The sequence below is a fragment of the Octopus bimaculoides genome, chromosome 2 (genome assembly GCF_046866305.1).
Source record: "Octopus bimaculoides isolate indiv1 chromosome 2, ASM4686630v1, whole genome shotgun sequence".
In the NCBI taxonomy this organism is placed as follows: Eukaryota; Metazoa; Mollusca; class Cephalopoda; order Octopoda; family Octopodidae; genus Octopus; species Octopus bimaculoides.
This window is the reverse complement of record NC_142929.1, coordinates 194,304,890-194,326,262: the sequence shown is the minus strand read 5'-3', so window position 1 is coordinate 194,326,262 and position 21,373 is coordinate 194,304,890. Positions and strand designations below refer to the sequence as shown.

General features: G+C 39.7%; 1 protein-coding gene across 2 annotated transcripts in view; it reads left to right on the top strand.

Annotated features, from left to right (window-relative positions):
* LOC106881941 (Golgi phosphoprotein 3 homolog sauron) overlaps positions 1 to 21,373 on the top strand; it is a 110,696-nt gene that overhangs the window by 73,555 nt on the left and 15,768 nt on the right. The window contains exons 4-5 of one of the 2 annotated variants that reach the window (XR_016240871.1): positions 3,675 to 3,712; positions 5,592 to 8,548. The gene's annotated coding sequence lies outside the window, so the exon portion shown is untranslated. Of the gene's footprint in view, positions 1 to 3,674; positions 3,713 to 5,591; positions 8,549 to 21,373 lie in introns of those variants that run through there. The other variant, XR_016240872.1, reaches the window with a different exon arrangement.

Here is a 21,373-nt window from a genome sequence, read left to right as displayed (position 1 = left end):
ATTATTATTATCTTTTTTTTAGTGATTATGGAAAAGGTTTCTGTGAATTTCTGAATAATTAAGCAGTGTTTACAAATGTAAATCTAAGAAAACGTGCGCAATAAACCTTTTTTTTTAATCTATTTATAAACGAGCCAGAAAAATATTTAATGCTTTTCTTTTTATTTTTTTATCTTGTTTCAGTTAGACTACAGTCATGAAACCGGGTATTTTTTTTATCGATCTCTTTTGCAAAACTAAACATATCAACACCAGTTGCCAAATTATGGTAGGACACACACACACACACACTTCTTCTCCATCTACCAAATCCACTCACAAGACAGTGGTTGACTTGATGCTATAGTAGATGATACTTGCCCTGAGGCTATGATAGAAGGCACTTGTCTAAGGTACCACACAGTGGGTTTGAACCCAGAACCATGCAGTTGGGAAGCAAATTTTTTACCACGCAGCCACACTTGCATCTACCTGGAACTTTCTTCCACTTCCTAATTCTTTGATTACTTCCAAAACTGTTCTGTTAAATGTTCATCACCTTCTGATCCCCAGTTGAAACTAATTCACTTTATTTATTCTGCTACAATTATTCAGAAAAGAATAAATGCCACACAATCTCATTGCCATGTACAGGGCCTCTAGGCTATATTTGATATTGGGTTGGCAACTAAGTTCCCGCCTTTTTTTAAAATTTAAATTTTTTAAAAGGTTTAGTAAAAAATAACACCTAATTAATCAAAGAGGTGGAAATCTGTTGGTGCCAAATCAGGAGAGTACAGTGGGTGTGGTAGCACTTCCCAGCCATGCGTTTGAATGGCTTCCTTGGTCATATTGGCGATATGAAGGTGGGCGTTGTCTTGCAGCAGAAGAACGCTATGCTGCCGATTAGGTCTTTTCTCTTGAATAACCGTGTTGAGTCATTCCATGTGTTGAACATAGAGTTCCACATTGACCGTTTGATCTGGTCAAGCAATTTGTAATGGATAATCCTTTTATAATCCGGGTACCTGTGGAAGAGGTAGACCCAGGAAGACTTGGGATGAGGTGGTGAAGCATGACCTTTGAACATTAGGCCTCACCGAGGCAATGACTAGTGACCAAGACTTTTGGAAATATGCTGTGCGTGAGAAGACCCGGCAAGACAAGTGAGACCATAACCTGTGGCCTTTACCAGGGGTGTAGCCAGCCCACTTATGCGTACCTTTCCTTCTTTGGACACAGAGCCCTACTTGCAAAGACCTGTTGAGGCAAGTGAAATCGAAATTGAAAATTGAACCAAATTCGTTGACTGGCACCCATGCCAACTTTCCTTCATTGGACACTAAACTCAGCTTGCAAAGAGCTGTTGGGGCAAGTGAGATCGAAACTGAGCCAAATTCGATGACTGGCATCCGTGCCAGTGAAGCCCTAACAGCACCATCCGAGTGGGATCACTACAAGAGCAGCAGTCTTTGTGCCGGTGGCATGTAAAAAGCACCATTTGAGTGCGATCGTTTCCAGCTTCGCCTTACTGGCACTTGTGCCGGTGGCATGTGAACAAGACATTGGACTGACTCCTGTGCAGGTGGCACGTAAAAAACACCATTTGAGTGTGGCCATTGCCAGTACCACCAGAATGGCCCTCATGCTGGTGGCACATAAAAAGCACCCACTACACTCTCAGAGTGGTTGGCGTTAGGAAGGGCATCCAGCTGTAGAAACTCTGCCAGATCAGATTGGACTCTGGTGTAGCCATCTGGTTTGCCAGTCCCCAGTCAGATCGTCTAACCCATGCTAGCATGGAAAGCAGACATTAAATGATGATGATGATAAATCCCTTCCCAGTCCCACCATATGCACAACATCGTTTTACGTGGATGAAGATCTTGTTTCACACGCAGTGTCACTTGTTTACCTGGGCTAAGCCATTCCTTACGCTGCTTCATATTGATGTACAAGCACCATTTTTCGTCATCGGTAACGATTCGGTAAAGAAATCGTTGCTTGTGTCCATGAGTTGAGCAGTGATGAGCAAGCAAACCAGCGGAGATTATGGCTCGTTGTTTTTTGTTGTCATTTAAAGCATGCAGAACCCATGCTCCATACTTCTGAACCTTTCCCATCGAGTGAAGAGGCTTCTCTATAGCAGTGTGGGAACATACCATTTTCTCTGCCAGTTCCCTTGTTGTTTGACGAGAATTTTCATGCTAAAGTTGGTTTAATCGCTCTTCATCGAACTCAACTGGACGACCAGAACGAGGTGCATCTTTGAGGTCAAAATTTCCGTTTTTGAACTTGGCATACCAATCACGAGCGGTTCTTTCAGCTGTGGCACCCTCTCCATACACAGCACAAATGTCGCGAGTATCTTTTGCGACCTTAGAACCTTGATTAAAAGCAAAAAGGAGGAGGTGTCGAAAATGCTCATTTTTCTTAACTTGACATTCCATTTTAATGATCTGAAAATAAACAAAAATTAAAATTAACTAGAAAAAGAACAAAATAGATTCCAAAATGATTCAAAAATAGAATTCTCAAAGAAAATAGATTCCAAAATTTAAAAACGCAATAAATTCCAAAATTTGAAAAAAACGGCAGGAACTTAGTTGCCAACCCAATAGCTTGCATAAAAGGAAAAGGAAATACAACATTCCATCCAAAAATAAAAGTATTTTAAAACCTCAAAAAATACCAACTAGATTATGGTTGGAAGATAACAGTTTATTCAAAGAAGCTGCCCCTCAGCTTCCACCATGGTCTCAAGACCACTCCAGAACCTGGTGCATGCGTTCTTCCTTTGGAAGATCTTTGAACCCCTCCTTGATCTTCGGCCCCAGCTTGGCCTTGGTGTTGCAGGCACAGCAATTGGTGTCTTTCTCAACCGTGGTCCCATACATAGTAACTTATGGAATTGCAAGTGGAGGAATTAAGAAGCCAGAAATTGAGGCTGGTGAAGTCATAGATATTCTCTGACAACAACTTGTGACTCTTTCTAGTGATGTGGCAAGGCACTGGACCATGCCACCACAGACATATGACCCTCCAGCTAGGGTTTGACCACAGTCTCTAGCTGCTTCACATAACCATCTGAATTGAGCCAAAGCCATGTTCAAAGATGTTGTGTGTCATTGGAGACACACCCCAAAACCATCACAGTTTTGGGGGAACTTGATTTTCATGTTATGTCTGACAACCTTTCCAGCGTACACAGAGCCTTGAGTAGTAGTCATGATGTCGGCATTTTGACACCCAGCATGAATCATGATACAGGCTACTGTTTTCCAATATTCAAATGGCTTCCAGTCCTCCATGTCAACTAACTTTTCCTCAACTTCAATCTTCATGATCTCCGATGCTGTTAACTGTTCACCAATACACCAAGCTATTTCTGAAAAAAAAAGAGAGACAAATAAAATTGTCGAATTTAGCTTCAACACCTTGTAATGTCAGATTTAATGCTTTTTGTGTTTAAGGAATAAATGTTGTTTAATCCCTGGTCATCCATGAACAGACAGACCTATGATCAGACAGACCTGCCATGGCCATCCAGACATCACACATATATATATAGATATATTATACAAGGACAATGCTTTACTAATTGCATAAAAGACTATAACCATTCCGTCTCAAAAGTACTTTGTAAAAGACTAATTAGATTCTTCATAGTTTTAATCTCTCTCTCTTTCTTTCAGCACTAATGACACCAGTGCCTAACTTTCACATCAAAAAGGTAAATTTTCTCCATGTTACTCTCGACCTAAGCTAACAAAACTTGTATTTTCTTTACCACAAATGAAATGACAGTTTACACACCATCAATTATCCAATCCTCCTAAATCAGTAATAGATAATGTAGTTTGAAATATTTCTCATAGAATTTCTTGGCAAATGAACAAATTCTTAACAGCAGTGCTGAATATTAAATTGAGACACTAGAAAAGATAAGAATGACATTGAAAACCCCTCTATTCCACGCACATCCCCAGAGTGACAAAAAATGTAATGTAAAAACCATACGTACATAATACTAAACTTGGATCCACAGCTGATCCTGAAAAACAAATACATAATAAACAAAAACATTTGTAAATCTCAACACTCAGATAAGGATCAACAAGTAAGTAGGTATCCAATCAAAACATTTTTATCCCTTCAGCATTTAAGCCAGTCCCCTATCTACCAAAATATTCTACTTGTCTAATGCTCAAACTGACCAAATCCAGCCTTTCACACTATCCTACAATGTCATACTAAAAGTAAACAATCCCATAATTGAAATCGAAATCAAATTTGATGACAGAACTGCATCACTGGCATCCGAGCCAGTGGAGCACTAAGAGCTCCACCCGAGCGTGATCGTTGCCAGTAAAAAGCACCATTTGAGCGTGGTCGTTACCAGTATCACCTGACAGGTCCTCGTGCTGGTGGCATGTAAAAAGCACCCACTACACTCTCGGAGTGGTTGGTGTTAGGAAGGGCATCCAGCTGTAGAAACTCTGCCAGATCAGATTGGGCCTGGTGCAGCCATCCGCTTCGCCAGTCCTCAGTCAAATCGTTCAATCCATGCTAGCATGGAAAGCAGACGTTAAACGATGATGATGATGATGATGATTTGAATAATATGTGAATAAATAAGCATTACATTTGACAGAGAAATAAACTGAATGCTGAAGAGTTATAACACAGACATCTTAGGGCACAAAATAATAAATTGTACCCTTCTGTACTTCACTGTTAGTCTTCTACTTTCCTCTAGACAAACCCATCAATCCTGCCCAATTTCTACAGTTGTCACCTACTCTTCCCTACTTATCCCTCAGCACTTGTTCTTCATTATATTCTCCCTCTCACGCATTTCTTATTCCTAACCATCTCTCACTCTCTACCACCTACCCACCCATACTACCTGTTCTTGTACCTCTCCCCACTCTTGCTCACCTTTTATCTTGAGGGTCCCCCCTGACACCTCACCACTACCAGTTGTATTTCTCTTTCCAGCTTCACCCCCAAGCCACTTTTAACTCTCCTATGTGAGTAGACATGTTGTTATTCTACAGCAACAAAACCTGCTTTGTTCTGGCCACTCTTCTCACACTGTAACTCCTCATTTCCAACATGAAGCCACCTCCTCGCAATCTTCTGTAGCCCTACACACTTGAACGGAATTTTAGCCTTTCTGGCCTGCATACCAACCTCACTAGTGCCAGTGCCACAAAAGAGCACTCAGTGTATGTTATTGCAGAAGACAGTTGCCTAGTGTGCCATGCAGTGGGACTGGACCCGGAAAACCACACAGCTATTTGTGCACCTTATTTTCAGCAAAATATTTCCTTCTAATCATAAGTACTACAATATCTTCAGAAGAACATTAGATTTAACCGATTTAACCCAAGAGAAAAGCGTTAGATTAAACCAAACTTATTTTAAGGCAATGCTCCAGCATGGCCGCAGTCAAAATGACAAACAAATAAAAAGATAAATGGCAAAATTCTCCTACACTACCCAGCATATAATGGTAATTTCTGAAAAATTAACAAATACATCAAAAACCCTGTACTGAAAATGACACTAACTCTCTTTTCCTCTCTCTCTCTCTCTCTCTCATACAGATAGTGTCACAACCCTTTAATCTCGATGGAAATCTTAACTTACACCCAGTGGCAGAATATTTCTAGTTAATACTTGGAACAGAGAAGATAAGCCATTAAACATTCAAGTTAATAATAATTATAGCTTTTGACAGAGACATACTTGCATAGCAAGTGTTTTGATCTGAGATTGTGTGCTGAAGCTAAAGTGACTACAATGTGGAAGATGATGCAAATTAGCCATTCAGAAAGACACAAAGATTGTTAACTTCACTTAAACTTTTAATAAGGATAATGACAATAATAATGCTAAGAATGAACCAAATAATCCTAACAGTAGACATCATAAGTCTAACTATTCTGTAAACAGTGAAACGACTAATTTGAGTATCAATAACGAAAACTGCACGAATAGCAGAAGCAACAGCATACTTTCCCATATAAATAAATTTTGACTTTCTAGTAGACAGATAAACAGCTTATAAAGACTTGTATATGCTCTCATAATAAGAATATGCATGCTAATGCTCACAATATGAACATTAACATAGGAATAAAAGAATATAAGTAATGATAAGAAAAATTCAACAACTCTAAACTTCTAGAATTCTCAACCAAAACTTCACAAACCTGTAACTGTGGAATAACCAACAATTATCCCCTGCAAGCTAAGTGTCTATTAAGCACAATGTTATATTATAAAAGTAATATTATGTTGGTAGATAACAATAGGTATTACATTGGTTCTATATCTAATATATTCAAGTGCAGCTATACTATGCATAGACATTCTTTTAATAACAGAATATTAGGTAAGGCAATTTTGCTAGCAGAATGGGTGGGCCAAAAGTCACCTATGGTTTTAGAAATATAATCTCCACATTTTTTTAGTATTAAAAAATAGTTTTATACAGAATGAAAATTCACACATAGGAAATATGTTCCCATTTAACCCTTTCGATACTAACCCAGTTGTAGCCGGCTGAAAAATTCACTTTGTAAATAGTTGAGTTATAGTATCCAACATTGCTTGATGTAATAGCTAAGCTCAGTGAATTTTGGGGAAATTTTTTTCCACATTTTTTCGGCGGCGATTTTTTTTATTTTCAACTTTGAAAATGGATAGGAGTTTCATGCTATCAAGCAGTGATTCTAAATTTAGAGGTTTTTCAATGGAAAATATGGAGATATTGAGAAAAAGAATGAATGAGGTACAAAAGCACGTGGTGTACGAGAATGAATAGGATATTTCTGTATCCGAATCTGAAAGCAGCGATTCTGAAGAAACTGAAAGCGGTGATAGCGACAGCAAAGACAATTTTACATCGGAACGAGGTTATCAGCATAAAGGAACTCCAAGTGTGGAAGCAAAACCTAGAATCAAAGGGCCTTAAAATTAAGTAAGCAGAGACTAAAATTCTAGTAAGTAGGAACACAGACAGTATGTCAATTGCTTCAAGTAAATGACACTGTAGAAAGGGTATCAATAGAAATTCCAGATGGTGAAGCAAGCAGACTGTGGCCAGAAAAGGTGCAGTGAAATCACTAGAAGGTAAACAGAGAAAGTAGAGTTTGTGTGTGACAGATGTGCAGGGACAATTTATTGACTAAGAGCACAGGAAATAGATTTCCTTGAATTGCCAGGGGGCTCTCTTATGGTTGTAGACAGTTTCTGTTACCTAGGTGACCAAATTAGCAATGGTGGAGGATGCTCTGAAAGCATAGTTGCAAAGAATAAGAACTGGCTGGAGAAAATTCGGAGAGCCATTACCTCAGTTGGTAGCAAAAGGCCTTACGTTCAGAGTGAAAGCCAGATTGTGTGATACAAGCAGCTATGCTACATGGTGGTGAGATATGAGCTGTGAATGCAGAGGTCATGTGATGACTAGCATATTCTGCTTGTGCAACAAAGTGTGAGTATATTGAAAATGGACATAAGAGGCATTGAATATGGTATGCAGGAAAGAAGGCTGTGCGTATTTGTAAGGACAGGTGCATGAAGAAGAGGGAGACCCAGGAAAATGTGGGACAAAGTAGCGAGCTTCATGGAGAGGAGATGACAAAGGACTATGATTGAGAAGACCCTGTCCATCTAAGCAAATATACGGCCTTAAAAGTAAATCATTTCTGTTTATTCTCCTGTCCCCAGTCTGCTCCTGATGAATCTCTCCCCTACACCTTATTCTAGCATTAACCCTTTCATCACTCTTTCACTATGGCACTGTTCACTCACACACAAACACACAACTTCATCCTTTAACCTCTCATCTGCCTTAGAACCACTTCCTTAGTCTCTGTATCATCCTTACCACTTTATTTTCCATTGAATGCTCATCTTGCCAACAACACAGCCCTCCCCTATTACCCTTATCTCCCTCCCACTATTTCCACCCTTATGTACTTCTGATTTCATCCCTAGCACTTTACATCTCTCTCACACACTTCATATCCTGTGTGCTTCCACGTAATATATTCCCTGCCACCCTCTAACTTTCCACCTTCCCTTCCAACTGGGCTGACCATTGTATCTCCCCCATCAGCAAGACACTTGTTTCTCTATCATATTTTAACCTCTCATCACCTGGCACAAACCTACTTCGCTCAATACTACAGCCTCTTCAGTTGAGGGCTCTCGGCTTGTAAGGGATTTGGCAAACTCACTGGTGCCAGTGCCACATAGAAAGCGTCCAGTACACTCTGAAAAGTGGTTGGAATTAAGGACATCTGTAGTCATAGAAACTATGCAAAACCAGATATTGGAGTTTGGTACAATCTTTTGGCTGGCCAGCTGCGGCTAAATTGACCAATACTTCAGATTGTGACAATTTTATGTGTGTGTGTATAAATATATATGTATGTTTGAAAAAATGAGTAGAGATGGCTCTTTTGTGGGGTGGGGGTGTTTTACTGGTTGCTTAAATAGCAAAAAAAATGTTTTCTTACGAGTATACACACAAAAGAATATATACACAAAGAAAGGGAAAAATGTATAAAGAAAAAGATACAAAAGCATGTGTGTATAAGGAGAAAAAAGAAGGCAAAAAGAGAGGAAAAATCTAGAAAGAAAGATAAGACTAATAACAATTGAGAACAGGAGGAATGAGAAATGGAATATTTTGGAGTGGTTAATCATCATCATCATCATCGTTTAATGTCCGCTTTCCATGCTAGCATGGGTTGGACGATTTGATTGAGGACTGGTGCAACTGGATGGCTACACCAGGCTCCAATCTAAATTTGGCAGAGTTTCTACAGCTGGATGCCCTTCCTAACGCCAACCACTCAGAGAGTGTAGTAGGTGCTTTTACGTGTCACCTGCACGAAGGCCAGTCAGGCGATACTGGCAACGGCCACGCTCGAAATGGTGTCTTTTATGTGCCACCCGCACAAGCCAGTCCAGGGGTACTGGCAACGATCTCGCTCGAAAATCCTACGGAAGCTAGTCAGGCGGTACTGGCAACGGCCACGCTCAAAATGGTGCATCTTATGTGCCACCCGCACAAGAGCCAGTCCAAGGGCACTGGCAACGATCTTACTTGGCTTGCCGGGTCTTCTCACGCACAGCACATTTCCAAAGGTCTCGGTCGGTAGTCATCGCCTCGGTGAGGCCCAATGTACGAAGGTCTTGCCTCACCACCTCAGCCCAGGTCTTCCTGGGCCTACCTCTTCCACGGGTTCCCTCAACTGTTAGGGTGTGGCACTTTTTCAGGCAGCTATCCTCATCCATTCTCACCACATGTCCATTCCAGCGCAATCGTCTCTCTTGCACACCACAACTGATGCTTCTAATGTTCAGCTTTTCTCTCAAGATACTTACACTCTGACGGGTATTCACATTGACATTACACATCCAACGGAGCATACTGGCTTCATTCCTTGCGAGCTTACGTATGTCCTCAGCAGTTACAGCCCATGTTTCACTGCCATGTAGCATGGCTGTTCGTACACATGCATCATACAGTCTGCCTTTTACTCTGAGTGAGAGTCCCTTTGTCGCCAGCAGGGGTAAGAGCTCTCTAAACTTTGCCCAGGTTATTCTTATTCTAGCAGCTACACTTTCAGCGCACCCACCCCCACTACTAACTTGGTCGCCCAGATAGCGGAAGCTATCGACTACCTCTAGTTTTTCACCCTGGAATGAGATAGAAGTTGTTTCCTGTTTGTTTACAGTTTTTATTGCACCTGAACATCTGCCACAAACAAAAACTAACTTCCTAGTTAACTTGCCTTTGATGTTGCTGCACCTCTTATGTGTCCATAGCTTGCACCGGGTACATCTTATAGAGTTACTACCTACTCCTTTTCTACATACTGAGCAGGGCCATCTACCTGAAGGGGTTTGTGTTTTATCTACCTTCCTACTTATTAGGATTTTAGTTATTAGCTAGGTTGACTCTAAGGCCCTTCAATTCTAGACCTTGCTTCCACACCTGAAACTTCTCCTCTAGTTCTGATAGTGACTCCGCAATTAGGGCAAGGTCATCAGCATAGAGGAGCTCCCAGGGGCAACCTGTCTTGAACTCCTCTGTGATTGCCTGGAGGACTATGGTAAATAAGAGGGGGCTGAGGACGGAACCTTGGTGGACCCCTATCTCTACCCGGAATTCATTGCTGTACTCATTTCTAACCCTCACCTTACTGGCAGCATCTCCACGTCAACGAAAGCCAGGTACAGAGGTTTATCGTTGGTTAGGTATTTCTCCTGCAGCTGTCTTACTAGAAATAAGGCATCAGTAGTGCTTTTACCTGGCACGAACCCAAACTGCATCTCATCTAAATTGATTCGCTCCCTAATTAGTTGGGCTATGACCCTCTCTGTAACTTTCATAACCTGATCTAACAGCTTGATGCCTCTGTAATTATTTGTATCTAAAGCGTCACCTTTACCTTTGTAGCAGTTGACTATGATGCTGCTACACCAGTCATTGGGTATGACTCCTTCGTGTATCACCTGGTTCGTAATACGGGTGACTAGGCTATAGCCAACACTGCCAGATATTTTGAGCATCTCTGCAGTGATTCCTGTTGGGCCGGGGGCTTTCCCGGTCTTCATACTCTTAATTGCTTTATCTACCCTGGTACTATCAACTCGGATAGCTGGTCCCTGTATTGGGTCGACATACGGCAGGCTCTCTTCCTCCCATTCATTCTCTTTATTAAGCAATCTATCGTAGTGGCATCTCCAGACCTCTTTCTTTGCATCCTCATTTAGTGCAAGCGTACCATCATCCATGCGAACACATTTCTCTCCTACGACATCACTATTCTCTCTCCTACACTGTCTTCGTCAAAAGACGACCAGTGAGGTTCCTACTGATTTGAGGTCACCTATTCATTCTCACATATGGTATAGTGTATGTGTATATAGATATATATGTATATAAACATATACACAAACATATATAATATATATATATATATACGCACACACGCACACACAGAGACTTGACAGAAGTAAATAGACACCCTTATAATTGTTAAAATTTTTATTTAAATCTGAAATTATACATTGAAATTATCTATTATTCTATGAATATCTAACATGTAGTCGACATGCCCATTGCATTTTTCAATGCAAGGACCCTATTAGACATGCTATAAATCAGAAGACGAATATTCTCTTGAGGAATTTCATTCACGAGATTTGGCTTTGAAGATGCTTTCTTGTTCTTTTTATGAAGTATCCTGTCCATTATGTGCCAGAGGTGTTCAATAGGGTTCATATCTGGTGACTGGCTTAGCCATGGAAGCTTTTTAATGTTTCCAACCAATTTTGGGTCTTTTTAGCCGTGTGACAAAGAGCCCCGTCTTCCATAAATAAACAGTCTTTAATCATTTCACCACCTGAGAAGATTGGAGGGAGTCCTTTCTGCAATATGGACACATTTATAAGAGCTTATGTTTTCCTCACACTCCACCAGTTCTGTTCAACCTCCAAAGGTCTCGGTCACTTGTCATTCCTCTGTGAGGCCCAACATTCGAAGGTTGTGCTTCACCACCTCATTCCAGGTCTTCCTGGGTCTACCTCTTCCACAGGTTCCCTCCACTGTTAGGGTGTGACTCTTCTTCACACAGCTCTCCTCATCCATACACAACACATGACCATACCAGTGCAGTCGTCTCTCTTGCACATCACATCTGATGCTTCTTATGTTCAGCTTTTCTCTCAGCAATTTTCACAGGCATGGTTGGAAAAAAACGAAGTGAAATAAGGATTGCGCCTTACCTATACAAGATTGCAAGAATGAGTGTCAATTAACTTGATAGCATGATTTTGAATTTAGTGCCAAAACATGATTCTCTTCAGCCAAGCCTGCTAGTTACAAACTCCTATCTCACTTCAGTCATTGCCTGTGTTCGTTTCAGTGGCCAAACCACATTGAGAACAGCAAACTGAGTGAATACGATTTAAAAAAAAAATATATATATATATATAAAGGACATTAATACTCATGAGAGATATTAATGTTAGTGGCTGCAAGCTAAAACCATATAGACAAAATTAATATATATATATATATATATAAGATCTAGCTGAGCTGTGGAGAAACTCACTTGATGCAAGCTACATTTTCTTTCCCAGTCTGTCGTTTCAGTCTTCAAAAAGGGAAACAAATCTCTTCCAGTGAACCACCATCCGATTTCACCCACTTTTCATATCATTAAAGTATTTGAGACGGTGGTGAGATCGTGAATAACTCCCTTCCTTGAAGACAACTCCTGCTGCAGGTGTGCAACATCGCTGGGGTTCTGTATGTTCTGCGAGATTTTCATATCATCTGTGTAGCTAGCAAGGGTGGCTTTCCAGGCAGCTGAGAGCATGTCTGAGAGGGCCACTATGAAAAACAGTGGAACACCGCTCACTATTTTGTTTTCTTTGAGGTGGCTCCACTGGTCACTACTGCCTGACTTCTGTCTTCCAGAAAGTCATGTAACCACTCTCCAAGTTTTTTCAGCTATGCAAAGATCATGCAGTTTGTGGCATATCATACCATGATCCACTTTATCAAAAGCTTTTGCAAAGTCAAGGTATATTACATCCACATTTGTGTTGTTGAGTAACTGCCTCAACACCCAGTCGTAGTGCTGTAAGAGCTGGGTCAGGCAGCTCCTACCTGGTCAAAAGTTGTTTTCTTCAAGGATTGCGATTAGTTTCCCTCTGACTATCCATTCCATGACTTTGCTGATGTGTGAAGTCAGAGAGAAAGGCCTATAGTTTTTGGCAATTGCTCTGCTTTCCCCTTTATGGATTGGGCATATTATTCTCTCCTTCAGTTTGTTTGGCACCTACTATATGCAAGAAAGCTCTGGAAGAGAATCTGGAGGGGTTTTGCCAGGGCACACTTACACGATTTGAGGAGGATTGCTGGGAAACCATCAGGACCAGCAGTTGAGTTTGCGTCCACCTCATCCATTGCTAGTAGCATATCTTCTTCACTAATATCGATGTAATCCATCGTAACTACCTCGCTGGTTATAGGTGAGGCGGCAAAGAAGTCCACTGGTTCACTCGTCTGTGTCCCAATGGGGTGGTAAAGACACTTTTGAACTGATCATTCAGTACCTCACTGATCCTGGTTGGACTATCTGTGAGGGAGCCATCCTTTTGGAAGAGGGGTCCTATCTTGCAATGTACTGAGGCTGTTTCTTTGATATAATGAAAGAAGGCCTTTGGGTTTGACAATGTTTTTTATAACCCAGTCTTCTTTGTCCACAGTGGCCTCATAAATGATGGTCACAAAAAGATCTTCAACAGACATAACTTAAAAATCAGTTTCAGCTCAACTGCTAATTTTAAAAATATAATCACACACAACACACAAAAACCACAATATGAAGCCAGCTGTTCATGCAGGGATAACAATTTGTGCCCGCTAAATGGAGCTTGCATGTCCGAGACCATCATTTATGAAGCCACCGTGGACTCTATATCCACTAAGGACACAGTTTCGATGAAGAAATATGTGGGCCTTACAGAGGGTAATTTCAAGGCCAGATTCAATAATCACACCTTGAGCTTCAGGCACTGGGATAAAAGGAAAACGACCAAATTATCCAGTCATATATGGTCCTTAAAAGATAAAGGTGTCAGTTACAACATCCATTGGAAGATCTTAGCCAAGTGTAAACCTTACACCAACGGCAGTGGAAAGTGCGGTCTATGTGATATGGAAAGATGGCTCATCTGGAAAGGCAGCCACATGCCTAAATTCAAGAACTGGACTTTTTGGATCATGTCCACATGTGGCTAAATATTTGCTACGTTTTTGGTCCCCCCGAGTTTACTGATAGGACTTGCTTTCTATATTGTATCTATGTACAAGCTTTTTATCTCTCTATACTTTTTACTTAGATTTCTTATATATTTTTTATATATTTTTTTACATATTTATAGAGATAATGTTTTGTATATTTTTTCTGTATTCCCCGCTCCACCCTGTGCATTTTTTTTTGATTTTCCTGTGCGTCTATAGACGCGTACATGGAACCTTATGTGTGCGGGTACGTGCGTATATAGATGTATGTGCGTGTATGTGAGAATATGCGCATATAGATGCGTTTTGCCCTTATAGCTTTTCCACACCTTTTTCTGTAGTTTACTTTTAGCCCTGTTTTTTTTTTCTTGAGCATGTGTGTATATTTACATGTGTATGGACCTTTTTTGCACGCGTATGTATGGGTGCATGCATGTTATGCGCGTGCACGCGGATGTGTATGCGGCTGTGTGTGTGTGTGTGTGTGTGTGTGTATATATACATTTGGCGAATGTGTGGGTGAGCATGTGTGTGTTTCAAGCAAGGGTGGATGAGTATATACATATAGGCCCATGTACGGGTTGGTGTACTTACGCGAATACTATGGACCTTTTCACTCCCTTACCTTTACTCCCTCCCCTTACTTAGTGGTCATTCTAATAGCTCTTTTGTCTTAATAACGGTCAACCACACAGTGAGAGAGAGTGTGTGAGTGTGTGTTTTTTTGTGTTGGTGTGTGTGTCTGTGTGTGTGCGTGTGTGTGTAGATGGAAAACCTACTAAACAAACATTGCATAAAAAACAGTAAACGCCAAGAAAAAAACTTAAAACAACACCTTACAAGAGCGAAATTCTCAGCAGAGAATAAAACCGAATTCTACGTAAAAGAGTGTGGAGATGGTAGATGTGGAACCTGCAGCAACCCCATCTACAAATATATAGAGAGGAACAAACAGATAAAATTTAAGAGTGGTCACACATTCAATGTAAATGCAGACATGAACTGCAAGATGCAGAATGTAATATACTGCATAACCTGCCCCACATGCAAGGAGGATTATATAGGTGAAACTGGAAATTCCTTATGTCAACGAGCCAGAATTCACTGGCAACATGTCCGACAGGAGGAACTACGGAAAATTCCACTGAGTGAACACCAAGGAACATGTGGGGAAGGAAAATTTAAGATCTTTCCCTTCTACAAATGCTCAAGGAATGATACCTCCTTCAGGAAAAATATGGAGAAATACTTCATAGCAAAATTCTCACTAAAACTGAATGGCTGAAACATGCAGATCACAACCCATCTAGGATCTTCAACTTTGGAACAACAGCCCCCTAAAAAAACGGCAAGAACCCAGATAGTGGGACATTTTTGTACCAACAAGAATTGAACCCAGTTACCTAGGTTCTCATATTTCTCTCCTAACTTAATTTGAACTAACTAGCTGTATAGATATCATCACAATTCCTTCCTTCCGTTTTACACCCCTTTCAGACACACACGCACGCACACACACACACACGCGCACACACACACACACACACACACACACACACACACACACACACACACACACACACACACACACACACACACACACACACACACACACACACACACACACTCTCTCTCTACCACTGGACAATGATACCAAAGAATACCAAGAATTTGTCACAGCAGGAACTGGCCAACTGTAAACAGAATCTTCTTCTTCCCTCCCCTTCCCACTGACACACCTTTCAAATACACAGGCACACTCACACGCACACAGACACACACGCATACATACACACACACACACACACACACACAAAAACGCACCCACACTCTCTTACTAGACAATGACACCAAAGATTCTTTTTGAAAAGCAACTTCGAAACGATCACACCTGCTTTTGCCATTCCTTTAAAAGGCTAAAAATAAACTTATCATTGAAAAGAACTAACCAGCTGTGAACCCAATTTTCTTCTTTTCTCTTTCCCATCAACACACACACGCACACACACAGACACACACACCAACACAAAAAAAACACACACTCACACACACACACACACACACACACACTCTCTCTCTCTCTCTCACTTTTCCTCACCCTCTCTTACTATCCTATATATCTCTCTCTCCACCCCTACACACTCAATAAAACTATATAAAGAGACCCACCATAAAGTTTTCTCAAAACAATTTGAAAAACCTACACGACTAGGTGAAAAGCACTTCATTTAATATGTGACATTAATAAAAGTCTGTAAATGTACAAACATCCAGGTTTCTGAGTACCTTAATTTTTATATATATATATATATCTATATATATATATATATATATATATATATATATATATATATTGTGTGTATACTTGTAAGGAAAATTTTGTTTTGCTATTTAAATAATCAGTAAATCATACATTGTTCAGTTTGAGAACGGCTATTTCAAGCTCGACTCTCATACCAGAGTCACTCACTGTAGACAACATTATTATCAAAATACAAATTATCCCCCAAAAAAGCCATCTGTACGCATTGTTGCAAATATATAATACTGTACCAAGAACTTTCTTTTTTTATTCTACTACACACACACGCACGCACGCGCACATGCACACACACAAACACACACACATGACATTTGTATACAGACATGGTTGTGTGGTTAAGAAGTAAGAAGCTTGCTTTTTAGCCTTGTGGTTTAGGGTTCAGCCCCTTTGTACGCCACCCAGGGCAAGTGTCTTCTACAGTAGCCCCAGGCCAACCTATACCTTGTGAGTGGATTTGGCAGATGGAAACTATGTGGAAGCCCATTCTGTATGTGTGTTTGTGTCTGTGTTTGCTATCACCACCTGACAACTGGTGTTGGTTTGTTTATGCTCACATACTTGTGATGTTGTTGATTACCAAAACTGATCAATAAAATGAGTACTTTTTGAAAGTTGATTTGTTTAACTAAAAACTCTTGAAGCCAATGCACCAGCATGGCCACAACCAATGACTGAAACAACTAAGAGGACATGTGTATGGATATTATATATATATATATATATATATATATATATATATATATATATATATATATGTGTGTGCTGGTGTCATGTGAATAAAACATTGGACTGACTCCTGTGCAGGTGGCATGTAAAAAACACCATTTGAGCATGGCTGTTGCCAGTACCACCGGACTGGCCCTCGTACCGGTGGCACGTAAAAAGCAACCACTACACTCTCAGAGTGGTTGGCTTTAGGAAGGGCATCCAGCTGTAGAAACTCTGCCAAATCAGATTGGAGCCTGGTGCAGCCACCTGGTTCACCAGTCCTCAGTCAAATCGTCCAACCCATGCCAGCATGGAAAACGGACTTTAAATGATGATGATGATGATGATATATAGAAGGTTCAAAAGGAAAATAAGACAAGGTAGAAAATGCTAAAACGATTTTATCAGGAAGAACATTTTAGTACCAGTTTCAGTCACTGCAACTTTTTCAACTTAGAGTACAGTATGAAAAACAATTAAATTGTGGGAAAATTAAATGAAATGGAGCATCAAAATAATCTTTCTTTGCCACCTACATACACTGACTCTCAAGACCTAGGGTACACCTTATACCTTCTGGTCTATAATTTGTGGTACCCCCCCTACAATGCAAATAATCACATCTAAATTAGTTTAGGTTGTTGGGAGTCACTCACTATGCTATGTCAAAATGTGACCTCTTTATTTAATTGGTTCTCTGGTGTAATCTTTGCTTGTAGATACAAATTCTATAGTGCCTTTGCTCATTATGTAAAATCGTTATAATTTCTCATTGTTTTAGCTAAAATTATCTTTTATTCATTGTATCTTTTTCTTTTACTACCTCACTACTCTCTTACCACAGTGTTTAATTTTCCACAATGCTCTGTCCTCCACCTCTCTTGTCTGTGAACAACTACTTAGGTCTTCCGGCTATTTTGAACTGACAACAATATTTCTTCAGTCAGCTAATTAACTTTATCATCTCTACATCTGTTTTTTTTTTCTAGTAGTATCTTCATCTCATATCTCTCTTTTATTGCTCCATCTCTTCGACTGCTCCCTCCACTTCTTCTTACCCCTACTCTATTCATTTTACATTTATAAAAACAATGCTAGGAAATACACTTTTGCCACCTTGCACTTGAAAATGGATGCCTAACTTATTTTCACAATTTCATTTGGATGTGTCACAGGACACACACACCTACGACACCAATCACATATCACATGTGAATAGGTTTATCACATAAACGATGGCTCTCTTGAAACAGCTGTTGAGATAAGACTACATAATTCTACTGTTCTTTTTTTCTTTAATCAGTACTTTGTGCTCCATATCATAATATACCTCAAGCCTACATTTGTTTACCTTACATATATATATATAATAATAATAAAAGTGGAATTCTGTCTGTCCACCTGGGACCCCTGTATCTCAGTCTACATTTGCTCTACATAGACATATTACATCTTTTTAGAATCGGGATGATCCTGGGATTGGAAAATTTCCTTTCATTTGGTTCTTGGACATCCAGCGTTGGGATCTGATGTCAGAGCATTTAGGTTGCTATCTCTAGCAGGTAAATCAACAGTGAGAGGTTTCCAGTGGTTTACAAGAGTTATCTCCCTTAGCTATAATAATAATAAATATGACATTCTGTCTGTCAGAAAACTGACGAAAACTTTTTGAATATTAAAACTTTGTGAGTTCAAGAAATATTTTAAATTCAGTTCATTTAGAACTAGATCCAAGTTAGAGTGAGAGATTTCCTGTTTGTGAGGTTTCAAAGTCCTGTAGAGTTTGTGAATTGAAATGTTCAGAAGGAAATATTGAAGGAGTTGAAATTTCAGCCCAGATTGATCAGACTTTCTGCCACATTGAACTTCTGGCTGCATCTGACTTTCAGCCTGATTTAGAGTTAATGTGAGTCTCTGAAGTTCCATCGTGTGAATTGCGGAATTTCATTTTATTTCTTATTCTTATAGAAAATGCCTTGGAAAGGTACTAAGACCAGAGGTGTTAGGAAAAGAGAGAGAAAAGCAGCATCTCCAAATGTGGTACTCTGTGATATAAATCTGGGATGGTTGGGTACCAATAAATGCTTTATTATTATTACTCTCTTCAGTTTTGGGCCAAAGGTCCAATTAACCCTCTGCAGGAGCTAGCTAAAAAGCCCACATGGAGGGCTGCTTTTAAGTTAGCATAGATATATATATATTTATACAAAACAATCAAAGAATAATAATTAAACAAGCAGATAAAGGGGGTGCAAGTGTTATGGATGCCGAATACTACAAGGATTTGGTTGAGGACCAACTGAAGGACACAACCTTTTATTGTGAAATACCTTTAAATATAGACCACCACACCCTGAAGAAGATCAACAACTTGGTTTCAATTTATCGATAATGAAAGAGACTGCATCACTAATTTCAAGCCAAAACCCAGCAACTTCTTTGGCTTACCGAAAATACATAAGTCAAAAGACATTCAACATGCAGTAAAAGAACAAGAAAGTGAGTACATAAAATTACTATATGCAAAAGACTTAAAGCTTAAACGTATTATAGCTGGTCCAGCATGCCCTACCCACCGTCTAATCAATTTTATTGACAATCGTTTGAAACCACTATGTACCTACATACCCACTTTCATCCAGGATGACATCAACTTCCTGTCCCATCTTTCCAACACAACAGAACCGAATTCACTTTAACTTAGTTTTGATGTGGTAAGCCTTTACACCAATGTCCACATGATTTAGGAATAAAGGCGATTAGTTACTGGGGAGAAAAACATAGAGAAGTGATTCTCAACAGATTCACAGTGTCATTTGTATTAGACACAGTCAGACTTATTCTGGAAAACAACACATTCTTCAATGGAAAGAATTACATCCATGGCGATGGGAATGAGGTTTGCTCCTGTTTACACGAACTCTGTGATGGGATACTTAGAAGAACAACTCTACCAAGAAGTAGAGGAAAGCTACAGAACTGAATTGAGAAAGTATATTGGAAAGGCACGGAAGAGATACGTTGATGACTGCTTCATAATCTGAACAGAGTCTCAAAGTACTTTGGAAGAGTACAATATCCTCCTGAATAACCTGCACCTATCTCTCCAACTTACAAAGGAGATGAATAGTACCAAGTTACCATTCCTTGATATAATGGTAATTAAAAAGGACACCACCATTACCACAGATGTGTACTATAAACATACGGACACACATCAATACCTGAATTTTAAGTCGTGCCATCCACCACATATAAAGTGCAACATCCCATACTGCCTAACTAGAAGAATTGGTACCATCGTAGGAGATGCAAATATCAGGAACAAATACCTGATAGAACTAAGAGAATTTCTGCTCAAACAAAAATACCTGTCTCTACTTAAGGGAAATGGCATAGAGTAGGCTATAAAAATACCCACACAACAACTGAGGACAACCCAAAAGATGAGGAAAACAAGAACAAGTTATACCATTTATTGTGACACACAACCCATGTCAGCAGAATATCTTGAACATTGTCAAAGCAAACCTATCAATCATTGCTCAAAGTAGTGAATTAAAAGATAGAATCACAGGTCGAGCTATGGTTCTTAGTAAAAGACAGCCTAAAAACTTGAAAGAATTATTAACAAAGACAAAGTTTGACCTTAGCAACAAAGACCAATCATTTACTGTATCTAAATGCAATGACAGCCAATGTGACACGTGCCAATTCATGCATACCGACCAATCTATGGACACAAAACCCGGAAAAATATTCACAAACGCAAATATGAACTTCAAAAGCAGAAATTTAATTTACTACATCAAATGGCCAAATTGTGAAGAACTTTATGTGAATCAGAGTGGAAACACACTCTCAGAATGTTCACATGTGTACCAACAGCAAATTAGAGACACAGATGTCCATCAGATACCATTGTGTGGTTGGAAAATATTTATAATATTTCCATTCTACAAACTACAGAGTCCAAGTGAAATTGAGAGAAAAGAACTTTACTGATAAATTCCAACCCAAGCTTAATAAACGAAAATAATAATACTTAGAAGTACTACTTCTACTGCTACGACCACTAACAACAGCAACAACAATACTAAAGGTTCTCATGATGATGACGATAGCAGGAAAACTTTAGCTAAGTCAAGAGAAAAGTCAGTGAAAATAATCTTATTTAGGGTTTAAAGTTCTATCACCACAGCTACTCCTACCACCACCACCACCACCACCACCACCACCACCAACAACAACAACAACAACAACAACAACAAAGGTGATGATAATGGTGATTATGATAATTGAAATGTAAAAATCCCTGGGAAATGTTGTTTACGACATTTCTAAAAATAGCCCAACAATTACTGCTTTGTCCAGGGTCAAAATACGGGTCTCTTGACATGTTCAAGAAACCGTGATGCCTAAACCAAACACCAATCAACTTAAGTAATTTCGTGAAGCCACACACTGATTGGTCAGAATACAATTTGCAAAACTTAACATTCTGGAGCCTCTACAAA